The following is a 22,851-nucleotide window of genomic DNA, read 5'->3' as shown; positions in this document are numbered from 1 at the left end:
CGGAGGTTCAGTACTGAGGGAGTGCCGCACTGTCAGAGAGTCAGTATTGAGGGAGCACCGCACTGTCAGAGGGTCAGTACTGAGGTAGCACCGCACTGTCGGAGAGTCAGTACTGAGGGAGTGCCGCACTGTCAGAGGGTCTGTACTGAGGAAATGCCACACTGCCAGAGGGTCAGTACTGGGGGAGTGCCGCACTGTCAGACGGTCAGTACTGGGGGAGTGCCGCACTGTCAGAGGGTCAGTACTGAGGGAGTGTCGCACTGTCAGAGGGTCAGTACTGAGGGAGTGCTGTACTGTCAGAGGGTCAGTACTGATCGAGTGCCGCACTGTCAGATTGTCAATACTGAGGGAGCGCCACACTGTCAGAGGGTCAGTACTGAGGGAGCGCCGCACTGTCAGAGGGTCAGTACTGAGGGAGCGCCGCACTGACAGAGGGTCAGTACTGAGGGAGTGCCGCACTGTCAGATTGTCAGTACTGGGGGTGAGCCGCACTGTCAGAGGGTCAGTACTGAGGGAGTGCCGCACTGTCAGAGTGTCAGTACTGAGGGAGTGCCGCACTGTCAGAGGGTGAGTACTGAGGGAGCGCCGCACTGTCAGAGGGTCAGTACTGAGGGAGTGCTGCACTGTCGGAGGGTCAGTACTGAGGGAGTGCTGCACTGTCAGGGGGTCAGTACTGAGGGAGTGCCGTACTGTCAGAGGGTCAGTACTGAGGGTGCGCCGCACTGTCAGAGGGTCAGTACTGAGGGAGTGCTGCACTGTCAGAGGGTCAGTACTGAGGGAGCGACACACTGTCAGAGGGTCAGTACTGAGGGAATGCCGCATTGTCAGAGGGTCAGTACTGAGGAAGTGCCGCACTGTCGGAGGGTCAGTACTGAGGGAGCGCCGCACTGTCCGAGGGTCAGTACTGCGGGAGTGCCGCACTGTCAGAGGGTCAGTACTGAGGGAGTGCTGTATTGTCAGAGGGTCAGTACTGAGGGAGTGCCGCACTGTCGGAGGGTCAGTACTGAGGGAGTGCTGCACTTTCAGAGGGTCAGTACTGAGGGAGTGCCGCACTGTCAGAGGTTCAGTACTGAGGGAGCGCTGCACTGTCAGAGGGTCAGTACTGAGGGAGTGCCGCCCTGTCAGAGGGTCAGTACTGAGGGAGTGCTGCACTGTCGGAGGGTCAGTACTGAGGGAGTGCCGCACTGTCAGAGGGCCAGTTCTGAGTGAGTGCCGCACTGTCAGAGGGTCAGTACTGAGGGAGTGCTGCACTGTCAGGGGGTCAGTGCTGAGGGAGTTCCGCACTGTCAGAGGGTCAGTATGGATGGAGCGCCGGACTGTCGGAGGGTCAGTACTGAGGGAGCACCGCACTGTCAGAGGGTCAGTAGTGATGGATTGCCGCACTGTCAGAGGGTCAGTACTGAGGGAGTGTCGCACTGTCAGAGGGTCAGTACTGAGGGAGTGCCGTGCTGTCAGAGGGTCAGTACTGAGGGAGTGCTGCACTGTCAGAGGGTCAGTACTGAGGACGTGCCGCACTGTCAGAGTGTCAGTACTGAGGGAGTGCCAGTACTGAGGGAGTGCCACATTGTCAGAGGGTCAGTACTGAGGGAGGGCCGCACTGTCAGAGGGTCAGTACTGAGGGAGTGCCGCACGGTGAGAGGGTCAGTACTGAGGGAGCACCGCACTGTCAGAGGGTCAGTACTGAGGGAGTGCTGCACTGTCAGAGCGTCAGTACTGAGGGAGTGCCGCACTTTCAGAGGGTCAGTACTGAGGGAGTGCCGCACTGTCAGAGGGTCAGTACTGAGGGAGTGCCGCACTGTCAGAGGGTCAGTACTGAGGGAGTGCCGCACTGTCAGAGGGTCAGTAGTGATGGATTGCCGCACTGTCAGAGGGTCAGTACTGAGGGAGTGTCGCACTGTCAGAGGGTCAGTACTGAGGGAGTGCTGCACTGTCAGAGGGTCAGTACTAATGGAGTGCTGCACTGTCAGCGGGTCAGTACTGAGGGCGTGCCGCACTGTCAGAGTGTCAGTACTGAGGGAGTGCCAGTACTGAGGGAGTGCCACATTGTCAGAGGGTCAGTACTGAGGGAGGGCCGCACTGTCAGAGGGTCAGTACTGAGGGAGTGCCGCGCGGTGAGAGGGTCAGTACTGAGGGAGCACCGCACTGTCAGAGGGTCAGTACTGAGGGAGTGCTGCACTGTCAGAGCGTCAGTACTGAGGGAGTGCCGCACTTTCAGAGGGTCAGTACTGAGGGAGTGCCGCACTGTCAGAGGGTCAGTACTGAGGGAGTGCCGCACTGTCAGAGGGTCAGTACTGAGGGAGTGCCACACTTTCAGAGGGTCAGTACTGAGGGAGCGCTGCACTGTCAGAGGGTCAGTACTGAGGGAGTGCCGCACTGTCGGAGGGTCAGTACTGAGGGAGTGCCTCGCTGTCAGAGGGTCAGTTCTGAGTGAGTGCCGCACTGTCAGAGGGTCAGTACTGAGGGAGTGCTGCACTGTCAGGGGGTCATTGCTGAGGGAGTTCCGCACTGTCAGAGGGTCAGTACTGAGGGAGCACCGCACTGTCAGAGGGTCAGTGCTGTGGGAGTGCTGCACTGTCAGAGGGTCAGTACTGAGGGAGCGCGGCACTGTCTGAGGGTCAGTACTGAGGGAGTTCCGCACTGTCAGAGGGTCAGTACTGAGGGAGCACCGCACTGTCAGAGGGTCAGTACTGAGGGAGTGCTGCACTGTCAGGGGGTCAGTGCTGAGGGAGTTCCGCACTGTCAGAGGGTCAGTACTGAGGGAGCACCGCACTGTCAGAGGGTCAGTACTGAGGGAGTGCCGCCCTGTCAGAGGGTCAGTAGTGAGGGATTGCCGCACTGTCAGAGGATCAGTACTGAGGGAGTGTCGCACTGTCAGAGGGTCAGTACTGAGGGAGCACCACACTGTCAGAGGGTCAGTAGTGAGGGATTGCCGCACTGTCAGAGGGTCAGTACTGAGGGAGTGTCGCACTGTCAGAGGGTCAGTACTGAGGGAGTGCCGCACTGTCAGAGGGTCAGTACTGATGGAGTGCTGCACTGTCAGAGGGTCAGTACTGAGGGCGTGCTGTACTGTCAGAGGGTGAGTACTGAGGGAGTGCCGCACTGTCGGATAGTCAGTCCTGAGGGAGCGCCGCACTGACAGAGGGTCAGTACTGAGGGAGTGCCGCACTGTCAGATTGTCAGTACTGGGGGTGAGCCGCACTGTCAGAGGGTCAGTACTGAGGGAGTGCCGCACTGTCAGAGTGTCAGTACTGAGGGAGTGCCGCACTGTCAGAGGGTGAGTACTGAGGGAGCGCCGCACTGTCAGAGGGTCAGTACTGAGGGAGCACCGCACTGTCAGAGGGTCAGTACTGAGGGAGTGCTGCACTGTCGGAGGGTCAGTACTGAGGGAGTGCTGCACTGTCAGGGGGTCAGTACTGAGGGAGTGCCGTACTGTCAGAGGGTCAGTACTGAGGGAGCGCCGCACTGTCAGAGGGTCAGTACTGAGGGAGTGCTGCACTGTCTGAGGGTCAGTACTGAGGGAGCGACGCACTGTCAGAGGGTCAGTACTGAGGGAATGCCGCATTGTCAGAGGGTCAGTACTGAGGAAGTGCCGCACTGTCGGAGGGTCAGTACTGAGGGAGCGCCGCACTGTCCGAGGGTCAGTACTGCGGGAGTGCCGCACTGTCAGAGGGTCAGTACTGAGGGAGTGCTGTATTGTCAGAGGGTCAGTACTGAGGGAGTGCCGCACTGTCGGAGGGTCAGTACTGAGAGAGTGCTGCACTTTCAGAGGGTCAGTACTGAGGGAATGACGCACTGTCAGAGGGTCAGTACTGAGGGAGTGCCGCACTGTCAGAGGATCAGTACTGAGGGAGCGCTGCACTGTCAGAGGGTCAGTACTGAGGGAGTGCCGCCCTGTCAGAGGGTCAGTACTGAGGGAGTGCTGCACTGTCGGAGGGTCAGTACTGAGGGAGTGCCGCACTGTCAGAGGGTCAGTTCTGAGTGAGTGCCGCACTGTCAGAGGGTCAGTACTGAGGGAGTGCTGCACTGTCAGGGGGTCAGTGCTGAGGGAGTTCCGCACTGTCAGAGGGTATGTATGGATGGAGCGCCGGACTGTCGGAGGGTCAGTACTGAGGGAGCACCGCACTGTCAGAGGGTCAGTAGTGATGGATTGCCGCACTGTCAGAGGGTCAGTACTGAGGGAGTGTTGCACTGTCAGAGGGTCAGTACTGAGGGAGTGCTGCACTGTCAGGGGGTCAGTACTGAGGGAGTGTCGCACTGTCAGAGAGTCAGTACTGAGGGAGCGCCGCACTGTCAGAGGGTCAGTACTGAGGGAGTGCTGTACTGTCAGAGGGTGAGTACTGAGGGAGTGCCGCACTGTCGGAGAGTCAGTCCCGAGGGAGCGCCGCACTGACAGAGGGTCAGTACTGAGGGAGTGCCGCCCTGTCAGAGGGTCAGTACTGAGGGAGTGCTGCACTGTCGGAGGGTCAGTACTGAGGGAGTGCCGCACTGTCAGAGGGTCAGTTCTGAGTGCATGCCGCACTGTCAGAGGGTCAGTACTGAGGGAGCGCCGCACTGACAGAGGGTCAGTACTGAGGGAGAGCCGCACTGTCAGAGGGTCAGTACTGAGGGAGTGCTGCACTGTCAGGGGGTCAGTTCTAAGGGAGTGCCGTGCTGTCAGAGGGTCAGTACTGGGGGAGCGCCGCACTGTCAGAGGGTCAGTACTGAGGGAGTGCTGCACTGTCAGAGGGTCAGTACTGAGGGAGTGTCGCACTGTCAGAGGGTCAGTACTGAGGGAGCGCCGCACTGTCAGAGGGTCAGTACTGAGGGAGCGCCGCACTGTCAGAGGGTCAGTACTGGGGGTGAGCCGCACTGTCAGAGGGTCAGTACTGAGGGAGTGCTGCACTGTCAGGGGGTCAGTTCTAAGGGAGTGCCGTGCTGTCAGAGGGTCAGTACTGGGGGAGCGCCGCACTGTCAGAGGGTCAGTACTGAGGGAGTGCCGCACTGTCAGAGGGTCAATAGTGAGGGAGTGCCGCACTATCAGAGGGTCTGTACTGAGGGAGCGCCGCACTGTCGGAGGTTCAGTACTGAGGGAGTGCCGCACTGTCAGAGAGTCAGTATTGAGGGAGCACCGCACTGTCAGAGGGTCAGTACTGAGGTAGCACCGCACTGTCGGAGAGTCAGTACTGAGGGAGTGCCGCACTGTCAGAGGGTCTGTACTGAGGAAATGCCACACTGCCAGAGGGTCAGTACTGGGGGAGTGCCGCACTGTCAGACGGTCAGTACTGGGGGAGTGCCGCACTGTCAGAGGGTCAGTACTGAGGGAGTGTCGCACTGTCAGAGGGTCAGTACTGAGGGAGTGCTGTACTGTCAGAGGGTCAGTACTGATCGAGTGCCGCACTGTCAGATTGTCAGTACTGAGGGAGCGCCACACTGTCAGAGGGTCAGTACTGAGGGAGCGCCGCACTGTCAGAGGGTCAGTACTGAGGGAGCGCCGCACTGACAGAGGGTCAGTACTGAGGGAGTGCCGCACTGTCAGATTGTCAGTACTGGGGGTGAGCCGCACTGTCAGAGGGTCAGTACTGAGGGAGTGCCGCACTGTCAGAGTGTCAGTACTGAGGGAGTGCCGCACTGTCAGAGGGTGAGTACTGAGGGAGCGCCGCACTGTCAGAGGGTCAGTACTGAGGGAGTGCTGCACTGTCGGAGGGTCAGTACTGAGGGAGTGCTGCACTGTCAGGGGGTCAGTACTGAGGGAGTGCCGTACTGTCAGAGGGTCAGTACTGAGGGTGCGCCGCACTGTCAGAGGGTCAGTACTGAGGGAGTGCTGCACTGTCAGAGGGTCAGTACTGAGGGAGCGACACACTGTCAGAGGGTCAGTACTGAGGGAATGCCGCATTGTCAGAGGGTCAGTACTGAGGAAGTGCCGCACTGTCGGAGGGTCAGTACTGAGGGAGCGCCGCACTGTCCGAGGGTCAGTACTGCGGGAGTGCCGCACTGTCAGAGGGTCAGTACTGAGGGAGTGCTGTATTGTCAGAGGGTCAGTACTGAGGGAGTGCCGCACTGTCGGAGGGTCAGTACTGAGGGAGTGCTGCACTTTCAGAGGGTCAGTACTGAGGGAGTGCCGCACTGTCAGAGGATCAGTACTGAGGGAGCGCTGCACTGTCAGAGGGTCAGTACTGAGGGAGTGCCGCCCTGTCAGAGGGTCAGTACTGAGGGAGTGCTGCACTGTCGGAGGGTCAGTACTGAGGGAGTGCCGCACTGTCAGAGGGCCAGTTCTGAGTGAGTGCCGCACTGTCAGAGGGTCAGTACTGAGGGAGTGCTGCACTGTCAGGGGGTCAGTGCTGAGGGAGTTCCGCACTGTCAGAGGGTCAGTATGGATGGAGCGCCGGACTGTCGGAGGGTCAGTACTGAGGGAGCACCGCACTGTCAGAGGGTCAGTAGTGATGGATTGCCGCACTGTCAGAGGGTCAGTACTGAGGGAGTGTCGCACTGTCAGAGGGTCAGTACTGAGGGAGTGCCGTGCTGTCAGAGGGTCAGTACTGAGGGAGTGCTGCACTGTCAGAGGGTCAGTACTGAGGACGTGCCGCACTGTCAGAGTGTCAGTACTGAGGGAGTGCCAGTACTGAGGGAGTGCCACATTGTCAGAGGGTCAGTACTGAGGGAGGGCCGCACTGTCAGAGGGTCAGTACTGAGGGAGTGCCGCACGGTGAGAGGGTCAGTACTGAGGGAGCACCGCACTGTCAGAGGGTCAGTACTGAGGGAGTGCTGCACTGTCAGAGCGTCAGTACTGAGGGAGTGCCGCACTTTCAGAGGGTCAGTACTGAGGGAGTGCCGCACTGTCAGAGGGTCAGTACTGAGGGAGTGCCGCACTGTCAGAGGGTCAGTACTGAGGGAGTGCCGCACTGTCAGAGGGTCAGTAGTGATGGATTGCCGCACTGTCAAAGGGTCAGTACTGAGGGAGTGTCGCACTGTCAGAGGGTCAGTACTGAGGGAGTGCTGCACTGTCAGAGGGTCAGTACTGATGGAGTGCTGCACTGTCAGCGGGTCAGTACTGAGGGCGTGCCGCACTGTCAGAGTGTCAGTACTGAGGGAGTGCCAGTACTGAGGGAGTGCCACATTGTCAGAGGGTCAGTACTGAGGGAGGGCCGCACTGTCAGAGGGTCAGTACTGAGGGAGTGCCGCACGGTGAGAGGGTCAGTACTGAGGGAGCACCGCACTGTCAGAGGGTCAGTACTGAGGGAGTGCTGCACTGTCAGAGCGTCAGTACTGAGGGAGTGCCGCACTTTCAGAGGGTCAGTACTGAGGGAGTGCCGCACTGTCAGAGGGTCAGTACTGAGGGAGTGCCGCACTGTCAGAGGGTCAGTACTGAGGGAGTGCCACACTTTCAGAGGGTCAGTACTGAGGGAGCGCTGCACTGTCAGAGGGTCAGTACTGAGGGAGTGCCGCACTGTCGGAGGGTCAGTACTGAGGGAGTGCCGCGCTGTCAGATGGTCAGTTCTGAGTGAGTGCCGCACTGTCAGAGGGTCAGTACTGAGGGAGTGCTGCACTGTCAGGGGGTCATTGCTGAGGGAGTTCCGCACTGTCAGAGGGTCAGTACTGAGGGAGCACCGCACTGTCAGAGGGTCAGTGCTGTGGGAGTGCTGCACTGTCAGAGGGTCAGTACTGAGGGAGCGCGGCACTGTCTGAGGGTCAGTGCTGAGGGAGTTCCGCACTGTCAGAGGGTCAGTACTGAGGGAGCACCGCACTGTCAGAGGGTCAGTACTGAGGGAGTGCTGCACTGTCAGGGGGTCAGTGCTGAGGGAGTTCCGCACTGTCAGAGGGTCAGTACTGAGGGAGCACCGCACTGTCAGAGGGTCAGTACTGAGGGAGTGCCGCCCTGTCAGAGGGTCAGTAGTGAGGGATTGCCGCACTGTCAGAGGATCAGTACTGAGGGAGTGTCGCACTGTCAGAGGGTCAGTACTGAGGGAGTGCCGCACTGTCAGAGGGTCAGTACTGAGGGAGTGCCGCACTGTCAGAGGGTCAGTACTGAGGGAGTGCCACACTTTCAGAGGGTCAGTACTGAGGGAGCGCTGCACTGTCAGAGGGTCAGTACTGAGGGAGTGCCGCACTGTCGGAGGGTCAGTACTGAGGGAGTGCCGCGCTGTCAGATGGTCAGTTCTGAGTGAGTGCCGCACTGTCAGAGGGTCAGTACTGAGGGAGTGCTGCACTGTCAGGGGGTCATTGCTGAGGGAGTTCCGCACTGTCAGAGGGTCAGTACTGAGGGAGCACCGCACTGTCAGAGGGTCAGTGCTGTGGGAGTGCTGCACTGTCAGAGGGTCAGTACTGAGGGAGCGCGGCACTGTCTGAGGGTCAGTACTGAGGGAGTTCCGCACTGTCAGAGGGTCAGTACTGAGGGAGCACCGCACTGTCAGAGGGTCAGTACTGAGGGAGTGCTGCACTGTCAGGGGGTCAGTGCTGAGGGAGTTCCGCACTGTCAGAGGGTCAGTACTGAGGGAGCACCGCACTGTCAGAGGGTCAGTACTGAGGGAGTGCCGCCCTGTCAGAGGGTCAGTAGTGAGGGATTGCCGCACTGTCAGAGGATCAGTACTGAGGGAGTGTCGCACTGTCAGAGGGTCAGTACTGAGGGAGCACCACACTGTCAGAGGGTCAGTAGTGAGGGATTGCCGCACTGTCAGAGGGTCAGTACTGAGGGAGTGTCGCACTGTCAGAGGGTCAGTACTGAGGGAGTGCCGCACTGTCAGAGGGTCAGTACTGATGGAGTGCTGCACTGTCAGAGGGTCAGTACTGAGGGCGTGCCGCACTGTCAGATTGTCAGTACTGAGGGAGTGCCACACTGTCAGAGGGTCAGTACTGAGGGAGTGCCGCACGGTGAGAGGGTCAGTACTGAGGGAGCACCGCACTGTCAGAGGGTCAGTACTGAGGTAGTGCTACACTGTCAGAGGGTCAGTACTGAGGGAGTGCCGCACTGTCAGAGGGTCAGTACTGAGGGAGTGCGGCACTGTCAGAGGGTCAGTTCTGAGGGAGTGCCGCACTGTCAGAGGGTCAGTACTGAGGGAGCGCTGCACTGTCAGAGGGTCAGTACTGAGGGAGGGTCGCACTGTGGGAGGGTCCGTACTGAGGGAGTGCTGCACTGTCAGAGGGTCAGTACTGAGGGAATGCTGCACTGTCAGAGGGTCCGTACTGAGGGAGTGCTGCACTGTCAGAGGGTCAGTACTGAGGGAATGCTGCACTGTCAGAGGGTCCGTACTGAGGGAGTGCCGCACTGTCAGAGGGTCAGTACTGAGGGAGTGCTGCACTGTCAGAGGGTCCGTACTGAGGAAGGGCCGCACTGTCAGAGGGTCCGTACTGAGGGAGTGCTGCACTGTCAGAGGGTCAGTACTGAGGGAGTGCCGCACTGTCAGAGGGTCAGTACTGAGGGAGTGCCGCACTGTCAGAGGGTCAGTACTGAGGGAGTGCCGCACTGTCAGAGGGTCAGTACTGAGGGAGTGCCGCACTGTCAGAGGGTCAGTACTGAGGGAGGGCCGCACTGTCAGAGGGTCAGTACTGAGGGAGTGCCGCACTGTCAGAGGGTCAGTACTGAGGGAGTGCCGCACTGTCAGAGGGTCAGTACTGAGGGAGGGCCGCACTGTCAGAGGGTCCGTACTGAGGGAGTGCTGCACTGTCAGAGGGTCAGTACTGAGGGAGCGCCGCACTGTCAGAGGGTCAGTACTGAGGGAGTGCTGCACTGTCAGAGGGTCAGTACTGAGGGAGTGCCGCACGGTGAGAGGGTCAGTACTGAGGGAGCGCCGCACTGTCGGAGGGTTGGTACTGAGGGAGTCCCGCACTGTCAGAGGGTCAGTACTGAGGGAGCTCCGCTTGTCGGAGGGTCAGTACTGAGGGAGCGCCGCACTGTCAGAGGGTCAGTGCTGAGGGAGTGCAGCACTGTCGGAGGGTCAGTACTGAGGGAGCGCCGCACTGTCAGAGGGTCAGTGCTGAGGGAGTGCAGCACTGTCGGAGGGTCAGTACTGAGGGAGCGCCGCACTGTCAGAGGGTCAGTACTGAGGGAGTGCCGCACTGTCAGAGGGGGGTGTGGGGGAGGATGAATACCCCCTCCCCCCCCCCCCCGGCCCCCTGTCCTCCACCCCTCGCCGTGCGAACTTCTGGAAACTCCAAAGCCCAGGGCTGCTTTCTGTAAAGAGAGGGAGTCACAAATCCGACCACATCGTTGTGCCCGGGAGAGTCCAGCGTTTCGGGAAAGAGGGGAAGGCAGGAATCTGTGTGAGAGAGAGAGAGAGAGACGGAGCTGGGGCGGCCTTCAGCCGAACATCACAGTGCGGGTTGGGGTGACGAACCGGTGGTCGACGACAGGCGCACATCTGGGAGAATCTCTGGCAGACATCGAGCAAGGCTCCGTGTCAAGATGGGACTGTAACCGCTGCAGGAATAACTTGCGGCTCCTGAGGGGGCGGGACGATCAAGAACGTGCAGGCTAGGTGAATTGGCCACGCTAAGTTGCCCCTTAACGTGCAGCAGGTGCGAGGCACGGTGGGTAGGTCGGGTATTGGCTGTCCCGTCCAGAGAGAGCGAGTTGGGACGTTACAAACTGGTGTGTGTGTGTGAGAGACACACACAGGGACTCTGCTAATTAACTACATGCTTACAGAGCCTCCGACTCCGTCACACACAACAGCTGCTTTCCATCCTCTCTCGTCTCATCGTCTCCCCGCACAGCAGACACGTCTGAGAGTCAGCTAAGTGCTTCCTTTCTCTCTCTCTCTCTCTCTCTCCGCCCAACTCTTATCGGTCCTTATTCTGTCTCTATCTCTCTCGTTCTGTCTGTCTCTTTCCTTATCTTTCACTCTCCCTGTTTGACTGACTCTCTGTGTCTCTCTCTCTGTCTCTATCTGTGTCTCTGTCTCTCTCTCTCTCTGTCTCTATCTGTGTCTCTCTCTATCTGTCTCTCTCTCTCTCTCTCTGTCTCTCTCTGTCTCTCGCTCTCTCTCTCTATCTGTCTCTGTCTCTCGCTCTCTCTGTCTCCCTCTATCTCTCTCTCTCTCTCTATCTCTCGCTCACGCTCTCTCTCCCTCTGTCTCTCTCCCTCTCTCTCTGTCTCTCGCTCTCTGTCTCTCTCTCTCTCTCTCTCTCTCTGTCTTTCTGCTTCTTTCTCTGTGTCTCTCTGTCTCTCTCTCTCTGTCTCTGTGTTTCTCTCCTGTCTTTCTCTTCATCTTGCTCTGTCTCTCTCTCTTTGCCTGTCTCCCTGCTTCTGTGTATCGTTCTCTCCAGCACTCCATGCAAATCACATTTTGACCTCCCCCTGTCACTTTCCCTCCCTCCCTCCTTCTGTGTCTCTCTGCCTCTCTTTCTGCCTTGCTCCCACTCTCTATCTTTCTTTCACTGTCTCTCCCTCTCCGCCTCTCAGATTGTTCCTAGGTCTCCCTCAGCCTGCACACACTGTTTCATCCACCCTCCCTCTCGCTCAGTGACTCTCCCTTTACTCTCTCTCTCTGCCACATTCTCTCTGGGTCGGGTACGAAGCAAAGATGGGATTGAAGCTGCAGTTGCTGATCGTTCTGGAGATTTACCTGCAGGGGATTTTCTGCCTCGTCAAACAAGGTGAGTGGCTTCACACTGTGTCCGGGAACTGCAGAGCACCGGGTTAGATACAGAGTAAAACTCCCGCTACACTGTCCCCATCAAACACTCCCAGGACGGGTACAGCACGGGGTTAGATACAGAGTAAAGCTCCCTCCACACTGTCCCCATCAAACACTCCCAGGACAGGTACAGCACGGGGTTAGATACAGAGTAAAGCTCCCTCTACACTGTCCCCATCAAACACTCCCAGGACAGGTACAGCACTGGGCTAGATACAGAGTAAAGCTCCCTCTACACTGCCCCATCAAACACTCCCAGGACAGGTACAGCACGGGGTTAGATACAGAGCAAAGCTCCCGCTACACTGTCCCCATCAAACACTCCCAGGACAGGTACAGCACGGGGTTAGATACAGAGTAAAGCTCCCGCTACACTGTCCCCATCAAACACTCCCAGGACGGGTACAGCATGGGGTTAGATACAGAGTAAAGCTCCCTCTACACTGTCCCCATCAAACACTCCCAGGACAGGTACAGCACGGGGTTAGATATAGAGTAAAGCTCCCTCTACACTGTCCCCATCAAACACTCCCAGGACATGTACAGCACGGGGTTAGATACAGAGTAAAGCTCCCTCTACACTGTCCCCATCAAACACTCCCAGGACAGGTACAGCACGGGGTTAGATACAGAGTAAAGCTCCCGCTACACTGTCCGCATCAAACACTCCCAGGACAGGGACAGCATGGGGTTAAATACAGAGTAAAGCTCCCTCTCCCCTGTCCCCATCAAACACTCCCAGGACAGGTACAGCACGGGGGTTAGATACAGAGTAAAGCTCCCTCTACACTGTCCCCATCAAACACTCCCAGGACAGGTACAGCATGGGGTTAGATACAGAGTAAAGCTCCCTCTACACTGTCCCAATCAAACACTCCCAGGACAGGTACAGCACGGGGTTAGATACAGAGTAAAGCTCCCGCTATACTGTCCCCATAAAACACTCCCCGGACAGGTACAGCACGGGTTAGATACAGAGTAAAGCTCCCTCTACACTGTTCCCATCAAACACTACCAGGACAGGTACAGCACGGGGTTAGATACAGAGTAAAGCTCCCTCTACACTGTCCCCATCAAACACTCCCAGGATAGGTACAGCATGGGGGTTAGATACAGAGTAAAGCTCCCTCTACACTGTCCCCATCAAACACTCCCAGGACAGGTACAGCACGGGGGTTAGATACAGAGTAAAGCTCCCTCTACACTGTCCCCATCAAACACTCCCAGGACAGGTACAGCATGGGGTTAGATACAGAGTAAAGCTCCCTCTACACTGTCCCAATCAAACACTCCCAGGACAGGTACAGCACGGGGTTAGATACAGAGTAAAGCTCCCGCTATACTGTCCCCATAAAACACTCCCCGGACAGGTACAGCACGGGGTTAGATACAGAGTAAAGCTCCCTCCACACTGTCCAACATGCAAAGGCACTGTGTCCCAGATGGAAAGTGACAGTCTACCTAAGACTGACTGAACTGCAAAATTCAGACTGGAGTCATCCTTTCCTCGGGGGTCATTTGGAGAGCAATGGCATTTTCCTGAAAATCTCATAATCAAGGCCAAAACTTAGCTCTCCTGTCTTTTGCAGATTGTTTTGCGTTGACGGTGAAGTGTGATGGTGAGAGTGTCCTGGTGGGGGGGGCGGGGGGGAGGGTGCCTGATCCATTTCTGCATATACCTGACAATATCCTATGGCATTGCTCCCCATTGGTGTCGATACTCTGTTGGGGTTGATGGTTTTAAGACCTTTTCGGTGCCTGACCATTAGAAACCAAAGAGGCTTCAGGGGAGCATGAATCAGAAGAAAGCAGAGGAAGAGGCCATTTGGGTCATAATTCCAGGGCCTAGTGCCCCCCCTCTCCCTACCTCGATCACCCCGCCGACACCCCCAGGCAGCTGAAGGCACGGCAGCCAATGGTGGAGCGATGTGAATGGAGGGATGCTCGAGCTGCCGGGATTGGAGGAGCGCAGAGATCTCGGAGGGTTATAGGAGGTTCCAGAGATAGGGAGGGTTGTCAGGGCTGGAGGACATTACAGACATAGGGAGGGTTTCAGGGCTGGAGGAGGTTACAGAGATCGGGAGGGTTGTAGGGGTTGGAGGAGGTTACAGAGATGGGGAGGGTTGTGGGGGCTGGAGGAGGTTACAGAGATAGGGAGGGTTGTAACAGCTGGAGGAGGTTACAGAGATTGGGTTGTAGGGGCAGGAGGAGGTTCCAGAACTAGGGAGGGTTGTAGGGGCTGGAGGAGGTTACAGAGATAGGGAGGGTTGTAGGGGCTGGAGGAGGTTACAGAGATAGGGAGGGTTGAAGGGCCTGAGGAAGTTACAAAGAGGGAAGGTTGGAGGAGGTTAAAGAGATAGGGAGGGCTGGAGGAGGTTACAGAGATAGGGAGTGTTGTAGGGGCTGGAGGAGGCTACAGAGATTGGGTTGTAGGGGCAGGAGGAGTTTACAGAACTAGGGAGGGTTGTAGGGGCTGGAGGAGGTTACAGAGATAGGGAGGGCTGGAGGGGGTTACAGAGAATGGAGGGTTGAGGGGCTGGAGGAGGTTACAGAGATAGGGAGGGTTGGAGGAGGTTAAAGGGATCGGGAGGGTTGGAGGAACGAGGAGGTTACAGAGATAGGGAGGGTTGTAGAGGTTGGAGGAGGTTACAGAGATAGAGTTGTAGGGGCTGGAGGAGGTTACAAAGATAAGGAGGGTTGTAGGGACTGGAGAAGGTTACAGAGAAGGGAGGCTTGAGGAGCTGGAGGAGCTTACAGAGATAGGGAGGGTTGTAGAGGTTGGAGGAGGTTAAAGGGATCGGGAGGGTTGGAGGAACGAGGAGGTTACAGAGATAGGGAGGGTTGTAGAGGTTGGAGGAGGTTACAGAGATAGGGAGGGTTGGAGGGGCTGGAGGAGGTTACAGAGATAGCGAGGGTTGTAGGGGCTGGAGGAGGTTATAGAGATAGGGAGGGTTGTGGGGCGGGAGGAGGTTACACAGATAGGGAGGGATGTAGGGACTGGAGGAGGTTACAGAGATAGGGAGGGCCTTAGGGGCTGGAGGAGGTTACAGAGATGGGGAGGGTTGTCTGAGCTGGCGGAGGTTACAGAGATAGGGAGGTTTGTAGGGACTGGAGGAGGTTACAGAGAATGGAGGGTTGAGGGGCTGGAGGAGGTTACAGCGATAGGGAGGGTTGGAGGAGGTTAAAGGGATCGGGAGGGTTGGAGGAACGAGGAGGTTACAGAGATAGGCAGGGTTGGAGGAGGTTACAGAGATAGAATTGTAGGGGCTGGAGGAGGTTACAGAGATAGGGAGGGTTGGAGGGGCTGGAGGAGGTCACAGAGATAGGGAGGGTTGTAGGGGCTGGAGGAGGTCACAGAGATAGGGAGGGCTGTAGGGACTGGAGGGGGTTACAGAGAATGGAGGGTTGAGGTGCTGGAGGAGGTTACAGAGATAGGGAGGGTTGGAGGAGGTTAAAGGGATCGGGAGGGTTGGAGGAACGAGGAGGTTACAGAGATAGGGAGGGTTGTAGAGGTTGGAGGAAGTTACAGAGATAGGGAGGGTTGTAGGGGCTGGAGGAGGTTACAGAGATAGGGAGGGTTGAAGGGCCTGAGGAAGTTACAAAGAGGGAGGGTTGGAGGAGGTTAAAGAGATAGGGAGGGCTGGAGGAGGTTACAGAAATAGGGAGTGTTGTAGGGGCTGGAGGAGGCTACAGAGATTGGGTTGTAGGGGCAGGGGGAGTTTACAGAACAAGGGAGGGTTGTAGGGGCTGGAGGAGGTTACAGAGATAGGGAGGGTTGGAGGAGGTTAAAGGGATGAGGGAGGGTTGGAGGAACGAGGAGGTTACAGAGATAGGGAGGGTTGTAGAGGTTGGAGGAGGTTACAGAGATAGAGTTGTAGGGGCTGGAGGAGGTTACAGAGATAGGGAGGGTTGTAGGGACTGGAGGAGGTTACAGAGAAGGGAGGGTTGAGGAGCTGGAGGAGGTTACAGAGATAGGGAGGGTTGTAGAGGTTGGAGGAGGTTACAGAGATAGGGAGGGTTGGAGGGGCTGGAGGAGGTTACAGAGATAGCGAGGGTTGTGGGGCGGGAGGAGGTTACACAGATAGGGAGGGTTGTGGGGGCTGGAGGAGGTTACAGAGATAGGGAGGGATGTAGGGACTGGAGGAGGTTACAGAGATAGGGAGGGCCTTAGGGGCTGGAGGAGGTTACAGAGACAGGGAGGTTTGTAGGGACTGGAGGGGGTTACAGAGAATGGAGGGTTGAGGGGCTGGAGGAGGTTACCGCGATAGGGAGGGTTGGAGGAGGTTAAAGGGATCGGGAGGGTTGGAGGAACGAGGAGGTTACAGAGATAGGGAGGTGTGTAGGGGCTGGAGGAGGTTACAGAGATAGGGAGGGTTGGAGGGGCTGGAGGAGGTTACAGAGATAGCGAAGGTTGTAGGGGCTGGAGGAGGTTACAGAGATAGGGAGGGTTGTGGGGGCGGGAGGAGGTTACACAGATAGGGAGGGTTGTGGGGGCTGGAGGAGGTTACAGAGATAGGGAGGGATGTAGGGACTGGAGGAGGTTACAGAGATAGGGAGGGTTGTCAGGGCTGGAGGAGGTTACAGAGATAGGGAGTGTTGTAGGGACCGGAGGAGGTTACAGAGATAGGGAGGGCCTTAGGGGCTGGAGGAGGTTACAGAGATAGGGAGGGTTGTCGGGAGTGGAGGAGGTTACAGAGATAGGGAGGGTTGTCGGGAGTGGAGGAGGTTACAGAGATAGGGAGGGTTGTAGGGGCTGGAGGTGGTTACAGAGATAGGGAGGGTTGTCGGAGCTGGCGGAGGTTACAGAGATAGGGAGGGGTGTAGGGACTGGAGGGGGTTACAGAGAATGGAGGGTTGAGGGGCTGGAGGAGGTTACAGCGATAGGGAGGGTTGGAGGAGGTTAAAGGGATCGGGAGGGTTGGAGGAACGAGGAGGTTACAGAGATAGGGAGGGTTGTAGAGGTTGGAGGAGGTTACAGAGATAGAGTTGTAGGGGCTGGCGGAGGTTACAGAGATAGAGTTGTCGGGGCTGGAGGAGGTTACAGAGATAGGGAGGGTTGTAGGGACTGGAGGAGGTTACAGAGAAGGGAGGGTTGAGGGGCTGGAGGAGGTTACAGAGATAGGGAGGGTTGTAGAGGTTGGAGGATGTTAAAGGGATCGGGAGGGTTGGAGGAACGAGGAGGTTACAGAGATAGGGAGGGTTGTAGAGGTTGGAGGAGGTTACAGAGATAGGGAGGATTGGAGGGGCTGGAGGAGGTTACAGAGATAGCGAGGGTTGTAGGGGCGGGAGGAGGTTACACAGATAGGGAGGGTTGTGGGGGCTGGAGGAGGTTACAGAGACAGGGAGGGATGTAGGGTCTGGAGGAGGTTACAGAGATAGGGAGGGTCGTCGGGGCTGGAGGAGGTTACAGAGATAGGGAGGGTTGTAGGGACCGGAGGAGGTTCCAGAGATAGGGAGGGCTGTAGGGGCTCTAGGAGGTTACAGAGATAGGGAGGGTTGTCGGAGCTGGCGGAGGTTATAGAGAGAGGGAGGGTTGTAGGGGCTGGAGGAGGTTACAGAGATAGGGAGGGTTGTGGGGGCTGGAGGAGGTTACAGAGATAGGGAGGGTTGTCGGGGCTGGCGGAGGATACAGAGATAGGGAGGGTAGTAGGGGCTGGAGGAGGTTACAGAGATAGGGAGGGTTGTAGGGACTGGAGGAGATTACAGAGATAGGGAGGGGTGTAGGGACTGGAGGAGGTTACAGAGATAGGGAGGGTCGTCGGGGCTGGAGGAGGTTACAGAGATAGGGAGGGTTGGGGCTGGAGGAGGTTACAGAGATAGGGAGGGTTGTCGGGGCTGGAGGTGGTTACAGAGACAGGGAGGGGTGTAGGGACTGGAGGAGGTTACAGAGATAGGGAGGGTTGTCGGGGCTAGGGGAGGTTACAGTGATAGGGAGGGTTGTCGGTGCTGGAGGAGGTTACAGAGACGGAGGGGTGTAGGGACTGGAGGAGGTTACAGAGACAGGGAGGGTTGTAGGGACTGGAGGAGGTTACAGAGAAGGGAGGGTTGAGGAGCTGGAGGAGGTTACAGAGATAGGGAGGGTTGTAGAGGTTGGAGGAGGTTACAGAGATAGGGAGGGTTGGAGGGGCTGGAGGAGGTTACAGAGATAGCGAGGGTTGTGGGGCGGGAGGAGGTTACACAGATAGGGAGGGTTGTGGGGGCTGGAGGAGGTTACAGAGATAGGGAGGGATGTAGGGACTGGAGGAGGTTACAGAGATAGGGAGGGCCTTAGGGGCTGGAGGAGGTTACAGAGACAGGGAGGTTTGTAGGGACTGGAGGGGGTTACAGAGAATGGAGGGTTGAGGGGCTGGAGGAGGTTACAGCGATAGGGAGGGTTGGAGGAGGTTAAAGGGATCGGGAGGGTTGGAGGAACGAGGAGGTTACAGAGATAGGGAGGTGTGTAGGGGCTGGAGGAGGTTACAGAGATAGGGAGGGTTGGAGGGGCTGGAGGAGGTTACAGAGATAGCGAAGGTTGTAGGGGCTGGAGGAGGTTACAGAGATAGGGAGGGTTGTGGGGGCGGGAGGAGGTTACACAGATAGGGAGGGTTGTGGGGGCTGGAGGAGGTTACAGAGATAGGGAGGGATGTAGGGACTGGAGGAGGTTACAGAGATAGGGAGGGTTGTCAGGGCTGGAGGAGGTTACAGAGATAGGGAGTGTTGTAGGGACCGGAGGAGGTTACAGAGATAGGGAGGGCCTTAGGGGCTGGAGGAGGTTACAGAGATAGGGAGGGTTGTCGGGAGTGGAGGAGGTTACAGAGATAGGGAGTTTGTCGGGAGTGGAGGAGGTTACAGAGATAGGGAGGGTTGTAGGGGCTGGAGGTGGTTACAGAGATAGGGAGGGTTGTCGGAGCTGGCGGAGGTTACAGAGATAGGGAGGGGTGTAGGGACTGGAGGGGGTTACAGAGAATGGAGGGTTGAGGGGCTGGAGGAGGTTACAGCGATAGGGAGGGTTGGAGGAGGTTAAAGGGATCGGGAGGGTTGGAGGAACGAGGAGGTTACAGAGATAGGGAGGGTTGTAGAGGTTGGAGGAGGTTACAGAGATAGAGTTGTAGGGGCTGGCGGAGGTTACAGAGATAGAGTTGTCGGGGCTGGAGGAGGTTACAGAGATAGGGAGGGTTGTAGGGACTGGAGGAGGTTACAGAGAAGGGAGGGTTGAGGGGCTGGAGGAGGTTACAGAGATAGGGAGGGTTGTAGAGGTTGGAGGATGTTAAAGGGATCGGGAGGGTTGGAGGAACGAGGAGGTTACAGAGATAGGGAGGGTTGTAGAGGTTGGAGGAGGTTACAGAGATAGGGAGGATTGGAGGGGCTGGAGGAGGTTACAGAGATAGCGAGGGTTGTAGGGGCGGGAGGAGGTTACACAGATAGGGAGGGTTGTGGGGGCTGGAGGAGGTTACAGAGACAGGGAGGGATGTAGGGTCTGGAGGAGGTTACAGAGATAGGGAGGGTCGTCGGGGCTGGAGGAGGTTACAGAGATAGGGAGGGTTGTAGGGACCGGAGGAGGTTCCAGAGATAGGGAGGGCTGTAGGGGCTCTAGGAGGTTACAGAGATAGGGAGGGTTGTCGGAGCTGGCGGAGGTTATAGAGAGAGGGAGGGTTGTAGGGGCTGGAGGAGGTTACAGAGATAGGGAGGGTTGTGGGGGCTGGAGGAGGTTACAGAGATAGGGAGGGTTGTCGGGGCTGGCGGAGGATACAGAGATAGGGAGGGTAGTAGGGGCTGGAGGAGGTTACAGAGATAGGGAGGGTTGTAGGGACTGGAGGAGATTACAGAGATAGGGAGGGGTGTAGGGACTGGAGGAGGTTACAGAGATAGGGAGGGTCGTCGGGGCTGGAGTCGGTTACAGAGATAGGGAGGGTTGGGGCTGGAGGAGGTTACAGAGATAGGGAGGGTTGTCGGGGCTGGAGGTGGTTACAGAGACAGGGAGGGGTGTAGGGACTGGAGGAGGTTACAGAGACGGGGGGGTTGTAGGGGCTGGAGGAGGTTACAGAGATAGGGAGGGTTGTCGGGGCTAGGGGAGGTTACAGTGATAGGGAGGGTTGTCGGTGCTGGAGGAGGTTACAGAGACGGAGGGGTGTAGGGACTGGAGGAGGTTACAGAGACAGGGAGGGTTGTAATGGCTGGAGGAGGTTACAGAGATAGGGAGGGTTGTCGGGGCTGGAGGAGGTTACAGAGATAGGGAGGCTTGTAGGGGCTGGAGGAGGTTACAGAGATCGGGAGGGTTGTAGGGGCTGGAGGAGGTTACAGAGATAGGGAGGGTTGTAGGGGCTGGAGGAGGTTACAGAGATAGGGAGGGTTGTCGGGGCTGGAGGAGGTTACAGAGATAGGGAGGGTTGTAGGGGCTGGAGGAGGTTACAGAGATCGGGAGGGTTGTAGGGACTGGAGGAGGTTACAGAGATAGGGAGGGTTGTAGGGGCTGGAGGAGGTTACAGAGATAGGGAGGGGTGTAGGGGCTGGAGGAGGTTACAGAGATAGGGAGGGTTGTAGGGGCTGGAGGAGGTTACAGAGATAGTGAGGGTTGTAGGGGCGGGAGGAGGTTACAGAGATAGGGAGGGTTGTCGGGGCTGGAGGAGGTTACAGAGATAGGGAGGGTTGTCGGGGCTGGAGGAGGTTACAGAGATAGGGAGGGTTGTCGGGGCTGGAGGAGGTTACAGAGATAGGGAGGGTTGTCGGGGCTGGAGGAGGTTACAGAGATAGGGAGGGTTGTCGGGGCTGGAGGAGGTTACAGAGATAGGGAGGGGTGTAGGGACTGGAGGAGGTTACAGAGATAGGGAGGGATGTAGGGGCGGGAGGAGGTTACACAGATAGGGAGGGATTTGAAAACCAGGCCCAGAATCTCCGGGTTTGAGTGAAGTTTGCCAAGTTGCTGCTGGTTCCGTGAGAGCGGTATCCCTGGCAACGGCTATGTTGTGGTCTATGAGCGAAGCCTGGTTCAGATGTTTCTTGATGTGGTTGGTGACAGAGGAGGGGCTGTTTGGGGGGGGGGGGGCGCCCAACTACAAGAACGCTGGGCTTTGCAATGAAGAAAGTCGCTTTGAAGTGAAGGAGATGGCAAATACTTCCTTTAATCTCAAATCCGAGGCCTCAATTAACAACATCAATACACTCCGCTTTCTCACAGGCCAACCTGATGTTCCCTTGCTCAGTTCCCGGTCCGCCCACCAGCTCCCTTCTCCCCACTAACCCCTCCTGCAGCAATAAGTCTGACAACACCAGGTTTAAGTCCAACGGCTTTGTTTCGAATCACTAGCTTTCGGAGCGCAGCTCCTTCCCACAGCTCCATCCTCAGGCCCGTTCACGGCCTCTCCAAACCATTGCTAGCCCGTGCTCCCCCGCCCCGCCTCACCGTGTCGGAACGGGACTCAGGGTCTCCTCTGTCACCAGCCCCGCCACGCACTCCCCGCCGCTCACAGTCCGGCTGCACGGCAACGTCTAAAATTCCCGTCCTCCTCCTCAAATCCGCTCTCCCCCCCTCCCCCCCCCCCCCCCCCCCAACCGTCACGTCCCTCAGTAATCCTCCCTTCCAAAGAATAAAGAAATGTACAGCACAGGAACAGGCCCTTCGGCCCTCCAAGCCCGTGCCGACCATGCTGCCCGACTAAACTACAATCTTCTACACTTCCTGGGTCCGTATCCCTCTATTCCCATCCTATTCATGTATTTGTCAAGATGCCCCAGAAACGTCACTATCGTCCCTGCTTCCACCACCTCCTCCGGTAGCGACACCCACTACCCTCTGCGTAAAAAACTTGCCTCGTACATCTACTCTAAACCTTGCCCCTCTCACCTTAAACCTATGCCCCCCTAGTAATTGACCCCTCTACCCTGGGGAAAAAGCCTCTGACTATCCACTCTGTCTATGCCCCTCATAATTTTGTATACCTCTATCAGGTCGCCCCTCAACCTCCGTCGTTCCAGTGAGAACAAACCGAGTTTATTCAACCGCTCCTCATAGCTAATGCCCTCCATACCAGGCAACATCCTGGTAAATCTCTTCTGCACCCTCTCTAAAGCCTCCACATCCTTCTGGTAGTGTGGCGACCAGAATTGAACACGATACTCCAAGTGTGGCCTAACTAAGGTTCTCTCCAGCTGCAACATGACTTGCCAATTCTTATACTCGATGCCCCGGCCAATGAAGGTAAGCATGCCGTATGCCTTCTTGACCACCTTCTCCACCTGTGTTGCCCCTTTCAGTGACCTGTGGATCTGTATACCTAGATCTCTCTGACTGTCAATACTCTTGAGGGTTCTACCATTCACTGTATGTTCCCTATCTCTGTAACCTCCTCCAGTCCCCTACAACCCTCCCTATCTCTGGAACCTCCTCCAGCCCCTATAACCCTCCCTATCTCTGTAACCTCCTCCAGCCCCTATAACCCTCCCTTTCTCTGTAACCTCCTCCAGTCCCTACATCCCTCCCTATCTCTGTAACCTCCTCCTGACCTACATAGAGTACATAGAACATACAGTGCAGAAGGAGGCCATTCGGCCCATCGAGTCTGCACCGACCCACTTAAGCCCTCTCTTCCACCCTATCCCCGTAACCCAATAACCCCTCCTAACCTTTTTTTTGGACACTAAGGGCAATTTATCATGGCCAATCCACCTAACCTGCACATCTTTGGACTGTGGGAGGAAACCGGAGCACCCGGAGGAAACCCACGCAGACACTGGGAGAACGTGCAGACTCCGCACAGACAGTGACCCAGCGGGGAATCGAACCTGGGACCCTGGAGCTGTGAAGCCACAGTGCTACCCACTGTGCCGTCATGCTGCCCTCCAACCCTCCCTATCTCTGTAACCTCCTCCAGCCCCTCCAACCCTCCTCATCTCTATAATCTTCTTCCTCCGTGACTCCTTAAAGCTCACCGTGAGCCCCCGTAAAGGTCACTGTAGGAATCTGAGCAAGGCTGTCTATACGTGTGCGAGCTTGAGGTTTTTTTTTCACTCTTTCATGGGCCCCGCTGTCAAGACCAGCATTTCATGCCCTTCCCTAAGTGCCCCTTGAACAGGTTGATTTGCAGGACCTTTTCCACATTGGGCAGCTGGGAATGAGCCACGGTGCTCCATGCCTGGAGTCACAGGTAGGCCAGGCCAGGTGAGGACGGCAGATTTCTTTCCCGAAAGGGACTTTAGTGAAGCAGATGACTTTTTACCACAATCGATAGCTTCAGGGTCATCATTACTGGGACTAGCGCCAAATTCC

Source organism: Scyliorhinus torazame, chromosome 19 (genome assembly GCF_047496885.1).
Source record: "Scyliorhinus torazame isolate Kashiwa2021f chromosome 19, sScyTor2.1, whole genome shotgun sequence".
Taxonomy (NCBI): domain Eukaryota; kingdom Metazoa; phylum Chordata; class Chondrichthyes; order Carcharhiniformes; family Scyliorhinidae; genus Scyliorhinus; species Scyliorhinus torazame.
Note: the sequence above shows the minus strand (reverse complement) of the source record.